Source organism: Lissotriton helveticus, chromosome 9 (assembly GCF_964261635.1).
Source record: "Lissotriton helveticus chromosome 9, aLisHel1.1, whole genome shotgun sequence".
Classification (NCBI taxonomy): Eukaryota; Metazoa; Chordata; class Amphibia; order Caudata; family Salamandridae; genus Lissotriton; species Lissotriton helveticus.
This window is the reverse complement of record NC_136070.1, coordinates 254,110,687-254,130,676: the sequence shown is the minus strand read 5'-3', so window position 1 is coordinate 254,130,676 and position 19,990 is coordinate 254,110,687. Positions and strand designations below refer to the sequence as shown.

Sequence of the window (19,990 nt, the reverse complement as noted above, 5' to 3'; positions counted from 1 at the left end):
CATGCAGATTGTTGGCTAAGCCTGAAGTTAGGCCTTTCATATATTTGGAGAACGCACTACACAACAGCCCCCTGGTGACTAACTACTTGTCCCTGCAGATTGTGAACTATCACATTGCCTGGAGACTTGGCTGCCATCTTTGATATCTGGGTACAACCTCTTTTCTGGCTCACAGCGTCTTGGCTAGACACAGGTGCTGCAGCTGGGACCTGGATATGCCTATTAAAAACTTTCTTTGAAAAAGTACAATTGCTTCCTTTGAAATTTTGTTTCTTCTCCAGGACTGGATCTTTAAAAGATTCACATGCTTGAGTTAGCAGTATTTCCTACATAAGCAGTGGGAAGCAGGCTCATCTTCCTGAAAGAGGTTGTGTAGAAACTCTTACCCCACTGAAAAATCTGCTGCTGCGTCTAAATACAGGCAATATTTCTTGGTGAAGGTGAGTCTGTTCTTCCATGTCACAGTGCGACATGTGGTGTGTAGAGGTACACCAATGTAATGACCTACAGGTCAGGACCTGCTTCTGCTACAGTGTATCATGACTTTTCCTAGAACAGGGTGATTTGCCTTTTTGTGATATAAGAACAATAGTTACTGACCTGTAATCTGTGGTTCTCCGGTATTGGTGTCTTTCATAGATTCACATGCCTGAATCATTCCCCGTCGTCGGAGTGGGAGTCCCACGGTACATAAAAAAGCAATAAAATGCCATAATAACATAGAAAAAACTTGGTAATAACCAACCAGGAAGTAAAGTAGCCCAAGCTACAGGAGAAAAAACGTCCATACTCATGACCATCCTAGTCATTTTGTATAGCCCAAACTGCAGCCAATCAGGCGACAGCACCCACCAGCACCCACCAGAAGGTTCTCCCCAGAGGCTCAGGCTCTCAGATTTTCTCGCACAGGAGTGATGGTAAACCAATGTAGCCTATGAGCCTCTGAGGGGAGGTGGGCGGGTTGCATGTGAATCTATGAAAGACACCAATACTGGAGAACCACAGATTACAGGTAAGTAACTATTGTTCTTCTCCAGTATTGGGGTGTCTTTCATAGATTCACATGCCTGAATCAGAGTAGATAGCAGTAAATATCCGTGCTTAGAAGACGCTATTTGTAGCATAAGCCTGTTCATATGAAAAACACATAATCATATAATAAAAGACTAATTTCTAACAGCATGAAAAGTTCAGTTACCTGAGAATGTACATAATAATAATAAGCGTGAATAATCGTCTGAAATGCAGTAAGAGGAGGAGGTAAACAGAGGCTCACCTTATTTGAAAAGATTCTGCAGAACTGCTTGACCCACTGAAGCATCAGTCTCGCTGGCTGCATCCAAACAATAGTGCTTGGTGAAAGTATGCCTGCTGGACCAGGTTATTGCTCTGCAGATGTGCTGAACAGGAACGCCAGCGAAAAGAGCAGTCGAGAAAGACATGGCCCTCGTAGAGTGAGCCCGTGGAGCTGCCTGCAAAGGTCTTCCTGCTTGTATATGACAAAAGTCAATAGCTGCAGAGATCCATCTTGCTATTGTTTGTTTAGACACTGCATGACCTTGACGAATTTTTCCATATGCGACAAACAATTGATCAGATTTGCGTATTGTAGAGGTCCTTTGTAAATAGAACTTTAAACACCTCTTGATGTCTAGTGTATGCAATGCCCTTTCCGCAGGGGGATTGTGGGTCAGGAAAAAATTTCCTTAAGATGACTGCCTCGTTCAGGTGAAAATCTGAAGGCACCTTAGGCATGAATTTTAGGTTTGTGAGGGGGAATACTGAATCGGACGTGAACTGTAAGAAAGGTGGATGGACTGTGAAAGCCTGGACATCACTGACTCTTCTAGATGAGGTCAAAGCCAACAAAAGCGATACTTTCCATGTAAGAAATTTTAAATCCACTCTGTGAATTGGTTCAAAAGGGTGGCGCATGAGTTGCTCTAACACTACATTGAGATGCCACGATGGCGGTGGACGACGTACCGGAGGAAACATTCTGAAAAGTCCTTTAAATAATTGTTGTATTATTCTTGAAGAGTAAAGTGAAGTGGACCCATCCTGACGATACCTTGAAATGGCTGCTAGGAAAACCTTTAGAGTTGCATGAGATAATCCCGATTTTGCCAGATGTAAGAAAAAAGGCAATATCTGTTCTGGCTTTGCCTGAAAAGGCTGAATCCAAGATGAGTGACACCAGATACAGAATCTCTTCCATTTAAGTCTGTATGTTTTGATCGTAGCAGGTGCTAATGCTTTGGCTAGTACCTCCTTGCAATCTGCAGGGATATTCAGATGGGCGAATTCAAGGTACTCAGACGCCAAGCCGCTAATTTCAGAGATGTCGGGTCCGGATGGTAAATCTGACCATCCTGGATGGAGAGGAGATCCGGAATTGGTCGAAACTGGATTGGTTCGCACTCCGATAGGAGAAGGAGCTCGGTAAACCAGTATTGGCGAGGCCACCTGGGGGCAATGAGAATCAGGCGACACAGTTCTTTCTTCATCTTCCGAAGAACCCTGGGAACCAACGGTATCGGAGGAAAGGCGTAAGCATATATTTGAGACCAGTTGATCGAAAACGCATTACCCTGAGAGTCCTTGTGGGGATGCCAGCTTACAAAGAATATGTTAAACTATGGAGTTAGGTCCTTAGGGGCATGGGGTAGGCTGGACCTTAAATAAGGAAGGAGTAAATGGTCATCCACAGTATTAACTAATAACATCTGACCTTTAGATGTACTGGCTTCATAAAGTGAACTCCTTATCGGCTTACTTTGTCTATTCAAGTGTATATAATGTGTTGTCTTGTTTAAAACTGTTTTTGTTTGGGATGAATGATATTGATAAATCATTTTTGATTCAGTGTTTTGTTGTATGTATATCTTTAATGGTATTGTACAGTATTGTAAAAAGATTAATGTATAGTGGTCTTGTTTTGCATTTATGAACTTTGAAAATATAATCTTTAAAAATATAAAATTGGATGGTATAAATAAAAATACCTTGTCAAACTAAAGAAGTTGTGGTTTGACCATTTGAAAGAGGGTGTAGTAAAAATAAGGGTGGGGGAGGCATCTCTTTGTTTTTTCTTAGCTTGCAAAGAATAGGCATTTGCTGTTCTTCTTGGTCGCAAAGAGGTTTAGATCTGGATGACCCCACTGTTGAAAAATCCGATCCACCATTGGTTGATGAAGTTCCCATTCGTGGGTGGACACCGTTGTCCTGCTGAGAGTGTCCCCAAGATTGTTTGCCGTTTCCGGTACATGGACCGCCACCAGATTGATTCTGTGTCGTATTGCCCATGCCCATATATCTTGGGCTTCCTGAGACAGAAGGACCGATCTCGTTCCTCCTTGCTTGTTCAAATAGTGCATGCTTGTAGTATTGTCTGTGCGAACCAATACTGTGGCCCCTTGAACAATTGCGCGAAAGGACTTGAGGGCTAGAAAGATGGCTCTTAGCTCCAATAGATTGATGTGCCAGACCTTCTGTTGAGGACTCCATCTCCCGCTGACCGTCAGCCCTTGAAAATGTGCTCCCCAACCTTCGAGGGATGCGTCCGTGGTGATTGTGAAGTTTGGTACGTCTTGTAGGAACAGGCAACTCTGTTGAAATTTCTCCTTTGAATCCACCAGAGAAGAGCACCTCGGATGCGAGGGGTGAACCGGATGAGGGCTTCGAATGAGCCGGAGACCTGCAGCCATTGAAGGTTGAGTTCTTCTTGAAGAGACCTCATCCTGAGACGGCAATTCGGTATCAACGGAATGCAAGAAGAGGCCATCCCAAGAAAAGAGTTGAACTGTCGGACTGAAACTGACTTTCATGAGAGTAAAGTCCGAGCCATGTCCTGTATTTTTTCTTGTCTCTCGTCCGATACGAAAGCTTGGACCAGCTGTGTGTCCAAGGTTGCTCCCAAGAAAGCTTGTCTTTGGGACGGTTCTAGCTGTGACTTGCTGAAATTGATGGAGAGACCCAGTGACTGGAAGAGAGACAGACACCGCTGGATATGGTTGTCTGTGTCTGCGTAAGAATTTGCCTTGGTAAGGCAGTCGTCTAAGTAGGGAAATATTTGTATTCCCTCCAGCCGGAGGTGTGCTGCTACCGGAGCCAGGACCTTTGTAAACACCCTGGGTGCCGAACGCAGCCCAAAGGGGAGGACCTTGAACTGATAATCCCTGCCAGCCACTCTGAATTGCAGGAACTTCATCTGACGAGGTAAAATGGGGATTTGGAAATACGCATCTTGGAGGTCCAAAGTGGCCATGTATTCTCCCGCCGAAAGAAGATGCAGTATTTCTTGAAGTGATAGCATCCGGAACGTTAGCTTTTTCAAATACTTGTTAAGGGCACGGAGATCCAGAATTGGACGCCATTCCCCAGACTTTTTCTTTATTAGAAAGAATCTGGAGTAGAATCCTGTTCCTCTCTGAACCCGAGGAACCTTTTCGATAGCTCCTTTTTTTAACATCAAATTGATCTGGGAAAACAACTCTTTGAGATGAGCTGGAGGTGGGCCCCTTGGGGGGACATTTGGAGGAAACTTTTCAAATTCGAGGGCATGGCCCTTGGCCACAATGTCCAAGACCCAGCTGTCTGACGTTATTGAGGACCATTTTGAGTAGAATTTTGAGATCTTTCCTCCAATTTTTATGTGAGACTGCGACAGTAGCGGTGGCAGGTGATGACACTGATTGTCTTTTATCCTTTCCGCGGTAGGCAGGCTTTCTTTTGTTTTGGGAATAATTAGTGTTGCGCTGGCCATAGGAATGGTAACGTTGGGTTTGGTAACGTTGATTCCTTTGCCTGTAGGAGGACTGCTGATTATAACCTCCTTTAGTAGAGGACGATTCACGTCCTCTCGCACCTCGAAAGGGCGGCTTCCGAAATTGTAAGGTGCCCAGGGATCTAGCTGTTTCCGTGTCCTTTTTGATTGTCTGCAAAGCTTCCTCTACTTGCGGGCCAAACAAAAACTCCCCGTCGTAAGGCATGTCTAACACCTTAGCTTGAACCTCCTGGCGGAACGAAGTCGCTCTTAGCCAGCCTTGCCTGCGCAAGACAGCAGCTCCTGCTAACTGTCTGAATCCAGTTGAAGCCACATCAACTGCAGAGTCAATCATCTCAGCTGAGATTCTCTTACCTTCCTGCAATATTTTCAGGGCTTCTGTCTTGGAAGGCTCTGGAAGCATGTTGACATATGGCGATATGTCAGACCACATTTGCCGGTCATATCTGCCCAGAATGGCTAATGAGTTGGCAGCCCGGACTGTAGTTGCTGCATCCAGACGCCTACCGTCTCTATCCGGTGGGGCTGCGATTGGAGAGGAAGGATTTCTAGATCTCTTTTGTGCAGCCTGTATGATCACCGAATCCAATTTCGGGTGTCCTATAATGAAAGCTGGGGACTTTTCAGGAGCCTTATATTTCTTATCAATCCTCGGCAGTACTGGAGGGATAGATGCAGGAGTAGACATAACCTTAACTCCCTCTTTCCAGATGAAATCAATAATAGGTATAGACTTAACCTGCCTCCTTGGCAGGTCCTTAAAATCATAGAGGAAGCATTCCTGCTGTGTAGTCCCCATGTCAATATGGAAGTGTTTTGTAGCTCTTTCCATTAGTAGATGGAATCCTCCCACGTCTACTGGAGGTGAATCAGCGGTAACCGGAGGTGAAGGAGAAGGTGTTTGGACCTGATAATCGTCCCACTCCGACATCATGGATCCGTCATCGACTTCCCCTTCTTCTCTCTCTTCTTCGTCAGAAGAATGTTGTTCTTCAGGCTGATGGGACGCCACAGGTGGAGGAGACCTTGGAGGTCTTAAATCAGATATGGGCGTTTGCACAATAGGTGTAGGAGGCACAGAGACCGCTGACTCAGACGGAGGAAAACGCCTGTAATAATCATTTATGCATGTGCTGTAGATTTGTTAGCAATGCTACTGGCATCTGAGCTGATGGGACATTAGTAACAGGTGATGTCACCTGCTCAGACGAATGTTGGTCATCTTGATCGTCCTCTTGGTATTTGATGTTTAATTCTGAAGGACTTGTAGCCGTCCCAAACCTTTCAACCATGGCAGAATCCTTTTCACTATCTTCAGAGTCCAGTAACTTGTCAGGGACCTGTAGGGGTACCGTTTGAGGTGACAGGCGTAGAGGAGATAAACGTTCTAGGCCAGAACCGAATCTCTGAAGCAATGATGGCCTTGGTGTTGACGTAAAAGCCGTAGACGGTGACCAAACCTGCATGGTGGTACATGTAGACAGTTGCGGCGTCAACGGAGGCCCCATCGATGGGCTCGTCAACGGGGGCTTGGCTCCAGCCGATGAAGAGGTCGTCGTTGACGATTAAGTTGTCTTCACCGATGAGGAAGGTTTCGTTGATGACGGTGTCTTCGTTGACGATGGAGTCTTCGTCGACGGTGCAGGAGTCGTCGACGAGCTCGTCGACGTCGGGATGTTCGTCGACGCGATGGAGCAGCCGTCGACGGTGGCGTTGACAAAGCTATCGTCAACGGAATCTTCTTCAGCTTGGCTGCCGGTGGGGCGCTGACGATGGCAGATGAAGATTCTTTCGTCGACGAGATAGGCCTGACAGCGACGTAGACCATCGTCGACGGTGAAGACGCCGTCGACATTAACATTTCAGGCTTAGGTGAAGTGAAAGTTACCGTAGACATAGATGTTGCGTCGACGGGGTCTTCGTCGACGAAGGAGTCGACGACGGCATTGTCGACGACAGGGTCTGTTTCTGAGGTAAAGTCTTCTCAGAAGTCTTCTTTTGAGGTAATTGTTTAGTTGTTCTTCTCAGGGGTGTGGATGGCCCAAGTTTGCCCTTAGTAGGGGGAGTAGCCTTAGAAGTGGAAGGCCTCTCAGACCCCATAGAAGATTGTTGCCTCTTTACAATCTTGGCCCCAGGAGAAGACAACACCTCTTCAGCAGCTCTTCCTAGAAGCTGTAGGAGACCCAGAGGCAATACTGCCTACCTCAGAAACAGATTAATCTTGATCCTTGAGCTTTTGTAGCCACAAAAGCAGGCGGCCCTCTCTGTCCCTGAGGGTCTTCTGAGGGAAGGTCCTACATATCTTGCAGTCCTTCACCTGATGGTCAGGGTACAGGCAGTAAATGCACTGCTTGTGGGGATCTTCTTTAAAAAGCCGGAGCTTACCACAAGAGTCACAATGCCTGAATAAAGATTTCTTTGATGAAGACATCTCCAAACCAGATTCCTGAAGGAAATTAGAGAAATACTGAGCAGAGCTCAGGGAGACTCCCTTCACACGACGTGCGGTAGAAAATCTGAGAGCCTGAGCCTCTGGGGAGAACCTTCTGGTGGGTGCTGTCGCCTGATTGGCTGCAGTTTGGGCTATACAAAATGACTAGGATGGTCATGAGTGGGAAAGTATTTTCTCCTGTAGCTTGGGCTACTTTACTTCCTGGTTGGTTATTACCAAGTTTTTTCTATGTTATTATGGCATTTTATTGCTTTTTTATGTACCGTGGGACTCCCACTCCGACGACGGGGAATGATTCAGGCATGTGAATCTATGAAAAACACCCCAATACTGGAGAAATTAAGCATTTGAACAGTTATTGCAACATTGTGTATTCAGAAGATGACCTCTCAGTGGATGTCTAGCAGCCACAAAGACCGGATCAGAACTTCTGACATCTTCAAGTCTCTCCAAGTAGAACTTTAGGTGTATGTCTAAAGACTGCAAGGACCTTTCTGCGTTTGTGGTTAGGTTTGGAAACATGAAATGGAGCACCACTGGCTCACCATGTTTGAAAGAACATTTCATATAAACTTTGGGCTCAGTCGTAAGGCCACCTTGGCTTATGAGAATTGGAGAAACAGGTTGTTGATAATCAAGACCTGCAATTCACCTACTATTCAGGAAGATGTCAGTGCGAGAAGCATCACTGTTTCCAAGGAAAGGAAACTGAGGCCAGTTTTGTGAATTGTCTCAAATGGATGAGCCATAAGGCAGCTCAAGACTGTGTATATCACCCTAGGAATGGGCAGATCTCTCACATGGGTAAAGGTACTGACCTGCCTTTCCATACATTGCTTAATCATGCACTGTGAGGCAAATAAATGTTCTTATATCTTGAAATAGCTACAAACTGTATTTTAACTGAGGATGTGGCTGGATTTGGCAATATGTAGCAGGCATGGCAGAATCGAATAAGGTTGAACACAATGGATGCAGGCCTTCACTCACACACCAGATACAGAAATGCTTCCACTTAGAATTCTGTTTTGGAAGTAAAAGGTGCAAACTGTCCAAGTAATTTGGAGCTAGGTCATGCAGTTTGAAAAACGTATAATGTGACAAAGAATCTGTGCTTTCTGCTTGGACAGAAATTCTGGGTGTACTCTAGAGGCTAACAGAGGAGCACTGGAAAGCTATAGAAGTTTGAACTGTCTTAGCCATGCAAGGGTGACTAGTATCATCAGTCTACAAAAACCTCTCATCACATTTGCAAAGACTTTGGACCAGAGAAAATGGAAGAAAAGCAAGATGTTGCACCAGTTCTTTGTAAAAATGTTTCCTGTGAGATCTCTGCAAGTAATGCCTGTTGTGTAAAGAGATGGCATTTCCTGCTCTCCAGAGTTGTCAATATATCTAGTAGAGGCTGGCCCCATCAGCAAAGAGTTGTTGATTTTGTCTGTCTTGCTGTTGTCACTCATGACATTTTGAGAGGGTTCCCCTGAGGACATGAGTCTGGTAGCTGTTATGCCCATGCTGGTGTTCCGCTGTCAAGTCAATGCTGTTAAATACAGGCCAACCCCACAGTTGTAGGGCTCTCTGACAGGATGTGTGGCTTCATTCCACCCTGTTGTACAAGTTACTTACCTTTAGTAATGCCTTGTCTGGTAGGGACCCTATCTAGCTGCAGATTATCTACCTTTGAATATTCCCCAGGCATCAGACTGGATGTGGACATTTTCGAGCAGTACCCCTGCACATCAGTAGGTGGCGTTGTTCAGGCCCGTGTCAGTGTCATCTGTGCCAGAAGTGATGTGTGAGGTCCCTATACAAACTCCACCCTAGCCCTGAACGTTTCTTTTTGTGACTTTCCAAGCCAGAAGCACAGAGCCACAAAGGACACTGATACACTGGTGTGTATTGCTATGGCCTCAGAAGGGTAATCCTATACTGAAATCAGTTTGCAGAGCGGGAAGGATGGGAGGGTCGGTAAGGAATCTGCGGCTAGATAGTCTCCACCAGATAAGGAGTTACCGAAGGTAAGTAACTGGTTCATCTGATAAATACTTCTAGCCGCATATTCCTTACCTTAGAATAGATACCTAATCAATACCTCCCCGGAGGTGGGTCTGCAAAACAGATTAAACCAAAAGTCATGCACGAACACATGAGGAAAATGCCCATCACAACGGCCCTGACCATCCAGACACTAATGTTTCATAAACATATGCAAGCAAGCCCACGTTGCTGCCTGACAGATATCCAAGACAGGGACTCCGCTAGCTAATGCAGTTGTTGCAACCTCGGCTCTGGTGGAATGGGAATGCAAGCCCTCAGGGGGTTGCTTTTTGGTCATTGAGAAGCACATCTTTGTGCACAGCACTATCCATCGTGTAATGGTCCATTTCTGCTCAGCCTTTCCTTTCTCCACCCGACATACCCTGCAAAACGATGATTGTCCATCTGTAATTCTTTTGTGCGATCCAGGTGGAATGACAATACTCTTTTTGGGTCCAGGCAGTGGAGTCTCTCCACTTCTTTAGAAGGATGAGGTGGAGCGATAAAGATGGGCAAGGTGATGTTTTGGCCTACTTGAAAAGGTACGAACACACGGGAACCGCATTTCGGTTCCCAACTAGCTGCACAACCTATTTTGAAACAAATCCAATGAATTAAATCCATGTATTGCTTAATCCTTCATTTTATCCTTTCATTTTTATCACTTGTATTCTTCTTTTTTATGTTCAATTCATTTTACTCGTTTCTTTGTATCTCCTCATTCTTCAAACAGGCACAAGAACACATCATGTTTCCACATGTCACGTTTTATTGCATAAAAAACCCAATGCATTTCGGGCAACATTTGCCCTTCTTCGGGGGTATCTAAAAAAGTGAAAAATATACACATATCATCAATCCGATCAGTTGTAATCCTTATGCTGCAATTTACAAACTTTACACACGAAATTAAAACTCCGCTATTGCCCTCTTTTAAGCGTTTCATATATGTGTGTGTGAATACTGCCAACAAGATAAACATCGTTTACCGCTAGACCCCAGAACCCCATATACTCAATCTGCACAACAGAGCTCAATGCCATATTTTATGTCCTCTTTCAGCCCTGGAAGTGTATTAGTTTAACCCATGTTGAGCTCCCTGCTTACCGTGACAAGTGTTCCTTTCACTTAAACAAAGCACATTTGTCACCAACTTCCACGTTATTCGAGACGTTCAACTCCCTTCTAAATAGCTGCCAAACACCGCAGCACGTTCACGCTTCATCCGTCGGTGTCAATCAACTCGCCTAACTACAACTGTTCCCCACTTTAACGTGTTCTGCTCTCCCCAGCTGCACTGATCACGTGTTAAAGCTACGCCCTGTTAGCCTCACCCACTCGTAAGCTGACTTATTGACTCTCAGTGTATCAGGACTCGATTGCCCAGAATGCAACCCTCCCGCTTCTGCCTCAAGTTTTCACTGTGGCAGAAGCGGGAGGGTTGCATTCTGGGCAATCGAGTCCTGTGCAGCTGGGGAGAGCAGAACACGTTAAAGTGGGGAACAGTTGTAGTTAGGGGAGTTGATTGACACCGACAGATGAAGCGTGAACATGCTGCGGTGTTTGGCAGCGATTTAGAAGGGAGTTGAACGTCTCGAATAACGTGGAAGTTGGTGACAAATGTGCTTTGTTTAAGTGAAAGGAACACGTGTCACGGTAAGCAGGGAGCTCAACATGGGTTAAACTAATACACCTCCAGGGCTGAAAGAGGACATAAAATATGGCATTGAGCTCTGTTGTGCAGATTGAGTATATCAGGTTCTGGGGTCTAGCGGTAAACAATGTTTATCTTGTTGGCAGTATTCACACACACATATATGAAACGCTTAAAAGAGGGCAATAGCGGAGTTTTAATTTCGTGTGTAAAGTTTGTAAATTGCAGCATAAGGATTACAACTGATCGGATTGATGATATGTGTATATTTTTCACTTTTTTAGATACCCCCGAAGAAGGGCAAATGTTGCCCGAAATGCATTGGGTTTTTTATGGAATAAAACATGACATGTGGAAACATGATGTGTTCTTGTGCCTGTTTGAAGAATGAGGAGATACAAAGAAACGAGTAAAATGAATTGAACATAAAAAAGAAGAATACAAGTGATAAAAATGAAAGGATAAAATGAAGGATTAAGCAATACATGGATTTAATTCATTGGATTTGTTTCAAAATAGGTTGTGCAGCTAGTTGGGAACCGAAATGCGGTTCCCGTGTGTTCGTATCTTATTTGCAGCGCAAGAGGACAGAGCGCGAAGACTGCTAGCACGCTGAGAAGGTTAATCAAAGGAGTACACGAAATAAAGTTTAAATTGAAGATTACAAAGTTGTGCAACTCACCACTCAGTATCCATGTCTACTTGAAAAGGTGTCACAACCTTGGGAAGGAAGGAATCACAGGCTCTCAGAACCAGCCTGTCTGGTTAAAATGTTGTATAACGAGGGTGCACAAATAGTTGCTTGCAGTTTGCTGACACTTCTGACCAATGCTATGGCCAATAGAAAAGCCATCTTGATGGGAGGCAGACAAATTGGGCAGTTGTGTAGCGGCTTGAAAGGTGCGCACATATGAAAGGTAAAGCCAGTTAGAGATCCTATTGTGGCATAATGAATGGCCTGGGAGGAAATATATGTTGTAGACTTTAGAGGAACCTTGCAACAACCAGTGACCTAAGCAAAGACGTTTGGTCCAGCAACTGCAAGTATGCTGAAATGGTGGACTGGTAACCTTTAACAGTGCCCAGAGCAGAGCCCTGCTAGCCCAGAAAAAGAACAAACAATAGTACTTTGGATAAGGGTGCAGAAAGAGGGTCAATATCCTTGAATTCTCATCATGCCATGAACTCGTGCCAATGGCAGGTGTGGGATAACTAGCTGCCAGAATAACATCACAGATTTAGGGAGTGGGGTCGAAGGCTATCAACTGTCACAGCTCTATCTCTCAGCATGAAGGCGGAGCATGCACAGGTCGGGGTGCAGTACCCTTCCCTGTTACTATGCCAGAAGGTTCTCCCGAAGGGGCAGCCTGATCAAGGGAATGATGCTCAGGAGTTTGGGATATCACTCTCAGTGCCCAATCCGGAGTCACACCAATGACTTTGGCCCGGTCATTCCTGATCTTCTTGAGAACTCTGGGCAAGAGTGATATTTGCGGAAAGGAATACAGGAGACTGGAGCTCCAATCGAGACAAAAAGCGTCTCTAAGCATGAGCCACCTTGAAAACTCCAATGCGCAGAACTGCTGACATTGCGTGTTCTTGGCTGTACAAGCAGATCTAACCAATGCTCTCCCACTCTTGAAACAGACCTTGCCCTACTACCGAATGAAGACGCCATTTGTGGTCCACTAGGTATTAATGGCTGAGTTTGTCCGCCCTGGTGTTCAGAGAGACTGCCACGTGTTGCACCACCAGGGGCATGCCCTGATGTTTCAGCCATGTCCAAAGACGTGGAGCCACTTAACAAAGGGTCCACAACCCCTCCCCTCCTTTTTTGTTGCTGTACGACATGGTGGTGGTGTTGTCCATGAACACTCACACCTGCTTTCAATGCCAATCAAATCGCCCAAAGCTCCAACAGGCTGATGTGGCGCCCGGACTTCACTGGAGACCAGAGTACTTTAATCTCCTCCAGATGACCATCCCATCCCAGGAGTGAGGCATCTGTCACTGCAGTTAACTCTGGTTGGGGAAAGGAAAGGGGTATGCCTCTGACCCAATCGCGGTTTGTCAGCCACCATAGCAGGTCATTTGAAGTTCCCTCTGAGATCTGGACCAAGTTGGAGAGATTCCCCAATGCTGTGCCCACTGGGACTTCAGGTCTCACTGCAGAGTCTGCATATGCCAACAGGATGCAGAAGGCCATGAGGCTAAACAGCCTCAGAGTCAGTTCCACAGAAATCTCGAATAGAGGCTGAAATATCTGAATCAGAGCCTGAATATCCTGGACTTGCCGCTCAGGAGAACGTGCCTGAAATTGCATTGTGTCCAGAACAGGGGAGAAAGGGAGTGACTAACAGGGATTTAGGTGTGATTTTTGTACTTTGATAGTAAACCCCAGCAAATGCAGGAGGCCCGCTGTAGCTTTGAGGTGGCGAGATTTCTGGCTGGGGCAAGCCTGCCTCCAACAGCCAAACATTGAGATAGCGGAAGACTGGAACTTATGACCTCTGAAGATGTGCTGCAACCACGGTTATCACCTTACTGAATACCCGAGCAGCACTGGTAACACTGAAAGGGAGCACAGCGAACTGAAAGTGCTCTTAGCCCACCGTGAATCGCGGGTAACAGCTGTGGGCAGGCAGGATGGTGATGTGGAAATAGGCGTTCTGCAAGCCCAACACCACCATCCAGTCACCAGCGTCCAGGGAAGACAGGAACTGAGCTAATGTGAGCATTTTACATGTTTCCTTCTTAAGTAAAGCATTGGGAAGGCACAGGTCTAGAATAGGCCGGAGGCCTCTGCATTTTGTAGGCACCAGAAAGTTGAAGGAATAGCAACCACAACCTACTTCTGATGCAGGCATTCTCTTGATGGCTCCTTTGACCAAAAGAGCCAAAACTTCCTGATGGAGCAAGGACATGTGGTCCTCCATCAACCATCAGTGAGTGGCACGGGTGTGTGGTAAATTAAATTTACTTATTACCTCATTTCTGAATTTCTATGCTTAATAAATCATAATTTCTTGTCAATGCAAAGCGAGGAGTCCGTGGTGCTCAAATGAAGGAGGAGGAGACCAATAACTCGAGTTAAGGGGAGCGCTTCCAGCACCAAGCAGGCACAGGAGCAATCTCTCAAGTCCCTCTCTTGAAGTGGGTGTCTTTATTTTCAACAGCAGGACATTTATACAGTCTTGGTCATGAGGCAAAATAGAGGAACAAACAGGTCATGGCAGATAGAGGAACAAAAATTAGCAAGAGGAGCAGATTGTGAAGAAATGGGGGCGTGTCTTAGGCTCCGTGAGGGGACTTGCGATGTGAAATAGTCTGACAGTTGGAAGGGGGAGGCTTTCTCATTTGGGGTTTGTGCTCGTGCTTCATGTCAAAAAGAGGAACTATCTTGTGTAAAACAGAGACCATCTGCTCTCTGGCTTGCAGTAACTATTTCTTAAAACAGGAACTATCTGCTGGTTCTGGGAATTGGCTGAAACACAGGAAGGGGTGGTCAATGAACTAAGATGCCAGGTGCAGGGTGTCTTACAGTTAAGAACAGGAACTATCTGCTGCTGGTTCCCAGAATTGGCAGAACCACAGAAATGCGTGTGTTCACAGTGCACAACCCTGTGCTTCCTCTATTAGTTGGTGTGGTTTCAGGGCCTAACCTCGTGCTTCCTCTTTCAGTTGGGAGTGGTCACAGGGCAGTTGGTGTGACAGGCTGAGTTACCAACAATGGACAGGATGTGGCTGAGTCTCTGGCACAACTGGGGGAGGGCATACAGACAGGCTTCTTGGAATTGGCTCGACCACAAGGAGCAGGGGGTTGTGCAAGATTCAATGGGGATGTGAAGGACAGTTTTCAGACAAATTGCTGAGAGCATGTCACACACAAAATGGGTGTTTGTCTGAGAAAAATGGCTGTCAGGCAGAAACAGGGAAATGATGGGGCACAATTGTCAATTTTATTTCCACATTCCCTCCTTGCCCCAGAGTGTACCTACATTATATCTCAATTTGCATGAGATCATTTATACATTCTTGTAACATGATTCTTTCCCTTTCTCTATGCTGGACAAGTGGTTTAGGAATGCATTTTGCAGCGCATAGACCGCACAGGGCAGGACCACATTGGATGCAAAGGCAGCATCCAGTTATTATCAGGAATATTATACCTGCTGCTGACAGCAGTTGCCATCCCCAGGACGATATTATCTTCCAGAACCAGTCAGACCACGTCCAAGTGCCAGGTTCTTGATGTAAACTTACGGCTATCTTGTGTAATTTTTTTATGGCCATGTATACAGATGGGGAATTATCAGGAATAAATATACAGCAGCTAGAGCCTATAATTTTACAGGCTCCGCCTCTGTCAGCCAAGATGATGTCAAGGACAAGGCGATTTTGGAGAGTAACCAATCGTATGGCAGACTGCTCCTGGGTTAAGCTCCCAAGGGCAGACGCCGTCTGGTTTACAACAGCCTCTAAGGTCCTTGTCAACCTGCGTATAAGCTTGCTGTTCTGTACAGGGCCAACAAAGAAGAAGAACCCTTTGTTAAAATCTGTATACTGCTCCCATGAGGTTTCCGTTTGGTCAACCAAGGAGGTATCGATCGTTCTTTTATGTCTGACATGGGGCACTAGGAGGTCTCGGTGGTAAGTGGATGGGGCCACAAAGACAGGGGGTAACAGGAATGCTATATAGCAAGTTCCCCCCCAGTTCAAGGGCAGCTGCACATAGGCCGTTTGGCCACAGATGAAATAAGTATGGCGAGATGCTAGAAATGAGGACTTTCCTCTGTCTTCAAAACTTATAGTGGTATGACAGTCACTGTGTCCTAATGGAACAGAGCCATTTTTCTGGATGCACAGGTGTCCTTTTACTGGTGAGACCGAGATGGAAGGGGGACCAGCACTCTTTTTAGGTTTGGTATTTAACATCTTGTAGGACATGGTCATGTTCCCTTGCTTGTATTCTTCACTTTCTAGGACTGTACCTGTCGCCTGAGGATCTCCCTCCTTATTAGGGTAACAGGCAGTATTGAGTACCTTGTTTAAATCCCCCCAAGGCCACCCATTCTTGCATGAATTATTTCCGTCAGGGCAGGAGGTGGGGGTAGTATCGTCAGCTGTTATTAGGGCAAACCAGGTTTCACAAGTTCCATTATAAGAGAATGGGAAAGGAAAAAGAGGCATCCCTCCCTTTTTCTGATGAGGTGGGATGCGGCCACATATCCAACAATTGGTGCTATTACTGGCCTGCTGAGTGTGGTGTAGCATCTGTATGAAGGTATTGTTTCGCAGGGCTAGTCTATGGGCTTGTTCATGAGGGGGTAGGTCGTGATAGGTGTGTTCCTGAGTGCTGTTGGGTGTATGAGAGGTGTGTTGTGTTGGAGGAAAAACAGTGTGGAGAATCCAACCAAGACACGTCATAACTGCCATGAGGAAAAATAATACTGTCAAACATATAATAGGACCATTATGTCTTTTTCTAGAGTTCATTTTTTCTTTCTCCCACATAGTCAAGGTGTTAAAATCCATTTCCATGCTCCAACCGCTTCACCACTGGACCGACGCCCAATGGACTTAATTAGCCAGAGACCGAATGGCAGACCTTAACTTTGATTTGTAATCCTGTTGTGGGGTTAGTTCCAAATGCAATAAAGATTGTTCAGTCACAATGTCAGTGGGATTGGCAGGGCCATCAGCAACAGTGTCTTTTTGTCCAAAATGTTTCCGGCAGTGGCTTGCGTGGAGCCAGCCCTTCCTGCCCTCGACCTTCACTGCTGTCCGTGTTGTTAGTAGTACGAGTCTTGGCTTCTTCCACCTTGGCTGGAGGGGGCTGGTCCGGTCGAAGTTCCTCACGAGGACCCAGTCCCCGGGTCGGATGGCGTGTTCTTCCGGGTTGGTTTTGTCAGGGAAGGTGGCAGCAACCTGAGAACGACAAGATTGGAGAGCAGACATCAAGGAAGCCAGGTAGTCAGTCAGCATAGTACTGTCAACATCAGTTATTCTTTTAGGCCTTGGCGTACCCCACATATTTGGTGGTCTGCCAAAGACCACTTCATATGGAGATAAGCCAGTTCTGGAATGGGCTACCATACGCATGTAAAAGAGGGCAACCGGTAAGGCTACCATCCAGTCCACGCCTTTGTCAGTGCATATCTTGGCCAATTTTGTCTTCAAAGTTTGGTTGTGTCTTTCTACTAGACCTGCTGCCTGAGGATGTCTTACACAGTGAAACTTCCAAGTGTACCCTAACAGAAGAGACACTTGCTTCATGAGTTCAGAGGAAAAAGGTTGGCCGTTATCTGAGTAGATGACACGGGGCAACCCATACCTCGGGAAAAACTCTCTAACTAATTGTTTAGCAGTTGTCGTTGCAGTGTAATCTGGGACGGGATAGGCTTCTGTCCATCTGGGCAGAGCACACACTATAACTAGTACATACTTGTGACCTCTACATCTCTCAATCTGGATATAGTGCATCTGGAGAACTTCAAATGGATGGTCAGGGGGTTGGAATCCTCCCTGTTCCACCTTTGTGCCTTTTCCTGGATTGAACTGATTACAAATCATGCACATTTTAACTTTTTGTTTGGCTGCAGTTCTCAAATGTTTGTTGTGCCATATATTCTGTATGCTGTCTAATATTGCTTTTTCTCCCAGATGCGCTGGTCCATGTATGGTGTTTACCATAACCTGTACCATGGCATCCGGTAGAAACCATACTGCTCTTTCAGGTGTCATCCAGCCTTGATCTGTAAGGACCCCTCCTTTTTCCTTCCATTCTAGCAGTTCCTGTGGTGTGGCGTGACTTTGGACATCCTGGATGTCAGAAAAGGGGTCTCGTATTGTATATTGGCGGTGTGGTATACTTAATTCTGTGTTTGCTGCTAACTTGGCTGCACTGTCTGCAGAATCATTTCCTTTTGATATTTCATCTGTTCCTTTTGTGTGCGCTTTACATTTTAGCACTGCGATTTTCTCTGGTAACTGACTGGCCTCTAAGAGGGCAGTGATGAGTGTAGCATGCTGTATTCTGGACCCATGTGATGTGAGAAATCCTCTCTCTCTCCACAATGTACCGAAGTTGTGTACAACTCCAAAGGCATATTGTGAATCAGTGTAGATGTTAACTGACTTTCCTTTTGCTAAGTGACATGCTCGTGTTAGGGCTATGAGTTCTGCTGCCTGTGCCGACAGTATCTCTATCTTGTGTGCTTCTAAAGTGTCTGTACCATTTGTGACGGCATAGGCTGCTGCTAATTCTCCTGTGGGGAGTCTCATACATGAACCATCAACAAAGAGTGTCATTTCTGCCTTAGCAAGGGGAGTATCTTGTAAATCTGGTCTTGGTTTGGTCACTAAATCAACTGTCAATACAATCGTGAATTTCTTCAGTAGGAGAGGTCAGTGGCAACAGTGTTGCTGGGTTCAAAATGTTGCAGCGTCTAATCTCAATGTGTGCCTGAAAAAGTGTCATCTCATATCCGGTGAGTCTGGCTATTGTCAGATGCTGTGTTTGTGTTCTGTTTAACAGAAGTTCTACAGCGTGTGGGACCTGAACTATCAGATGATGTCCCAATACAATAGAATCGCTTTGTCTAATAGCTTGTGCAGTAGCTGCTACTCATTTTAGACATGCAGGCAATGCTTGTGCTACTGGATCTAATGTGCTTGAAAAATAACCACATGGTTTATGTTTGTCTGCTTGAAGTTGGGTCAGAACTGATAGTGCTGTACCTGAGTTTTCTGTTACAAATAATGTAAAATCTTTGGTGTAATTAGGTGTTGCCAGCACTGGGGCTTGACACATAGCTTTTTTAAGAGACTGAAAGGCTTGCGTGTGTTCATCTGTCCACGGTAATTGTGGAGTAGCGCCAGCTTCGAGTGTTGTCAGCTGCACTAACGGTTTGGAAATGAGTGCAAATTGTGGGATCCACTGTCTACAATATGAGGTGAGACCAACAAAGGCTCAAACTTGTTTCTGTGTTGTTGGTTGTGGTATTTGTAGTATGAGCTGGATGCGTTCCTGTGTAAGCTGCCTACCCTCCTTTGACAGCAAGTGCCCTAAGTATGCCACTTGCTGTAAACAAAATTGGAGCTTACCAGGGGAAACTTTATGGCCATTTGCAGCTAGGAATTCTAGTACTAGTAGTGATGCTTCAGCACATGCTGCGTCAGATCTAGCCGTAATGAGGATATCATCAACATATTGTAGTATGGCTGTATCCGTGGGCATTTGAACAGTATCTAGTTGTCTTTTTAATGCTTGGCTATATACGCTTGGACTCTCTGTGAAACCTTGAGGAGCTCTTGTGAATTGGAAACTTCGTCCTTGTAAGGAGAAGCCAAAAAGGTATTGACTGTCTGGGTGAATAGGTATGCTAAAGAATGCGTTTTTCAAGTCAATGACTGAAAAATGCGTTGCTTCCGCATCTATGGCTGTGAGTAGGGTGGAGATGTCTGGAACCACAGGGTGTTGTGGAACAACACATTTATTGAGCTCTCTCAAATCCACCACTAGTCTGTAGACAGGTGGTGTTCCTGGTTCCACTTTTTTATGAACTGGTAAAACAGGGGAATTGCAAATGTTAGAAGTTGTTTCCTTAATCACACCTGACTGTATTAGGTCCTGAATAATTAACATTAATGCTTGTTCAGCCTGAGGTGGAATTTTGTATTGCCTTATACGTGGTAGTTGGGCTCCCTCTTTCAGTGTAACCGTGTGAGGTGTTATTTCCATACATCCTACTGTGGTGGAATCAGTGGCCCACAGGGTGTGTGGCAAATCTTTCAAACGCTCATCTAATTCTCTACTTGTGTAGTGGCCCTTGAAATCTCGCAGAAATAGTCTGACATCTGTAGGTGAGCAAACAATGACAGCTCCTAATTCTTTCAATGTTTTTATACCAAGCAAGTTTTCTGGACATGATTTTGTCAATATAAGATCTGTAGTTGTCGTGAGGGGACCAACCTGCAAGGGCAGTGGCTTTGATGTGACGTTTGTCACAGGTTGTCCCGAGAAACCCAGAGAAATACTTTTTGAACCCGAGAGAGGAGC

The 19,990-nt window shown here is 45.5% G+C and overlaps 1 protein-coding gene across 2 annotated transcripts in view; it reads right to left on the bottom strand.

Moving 5' to 3' along the window:
* LTBP2 (latent transforming growth factor beta binding protein 2) overlaps positions 1-19,990 on the bottom strand; it is a 1,439,407-nt gene that overhangs the window by 77,825 nt on the left and 1,341,592 nt on the right. The gene's annotated exons all lie outside the window — the stretch shown is intronic.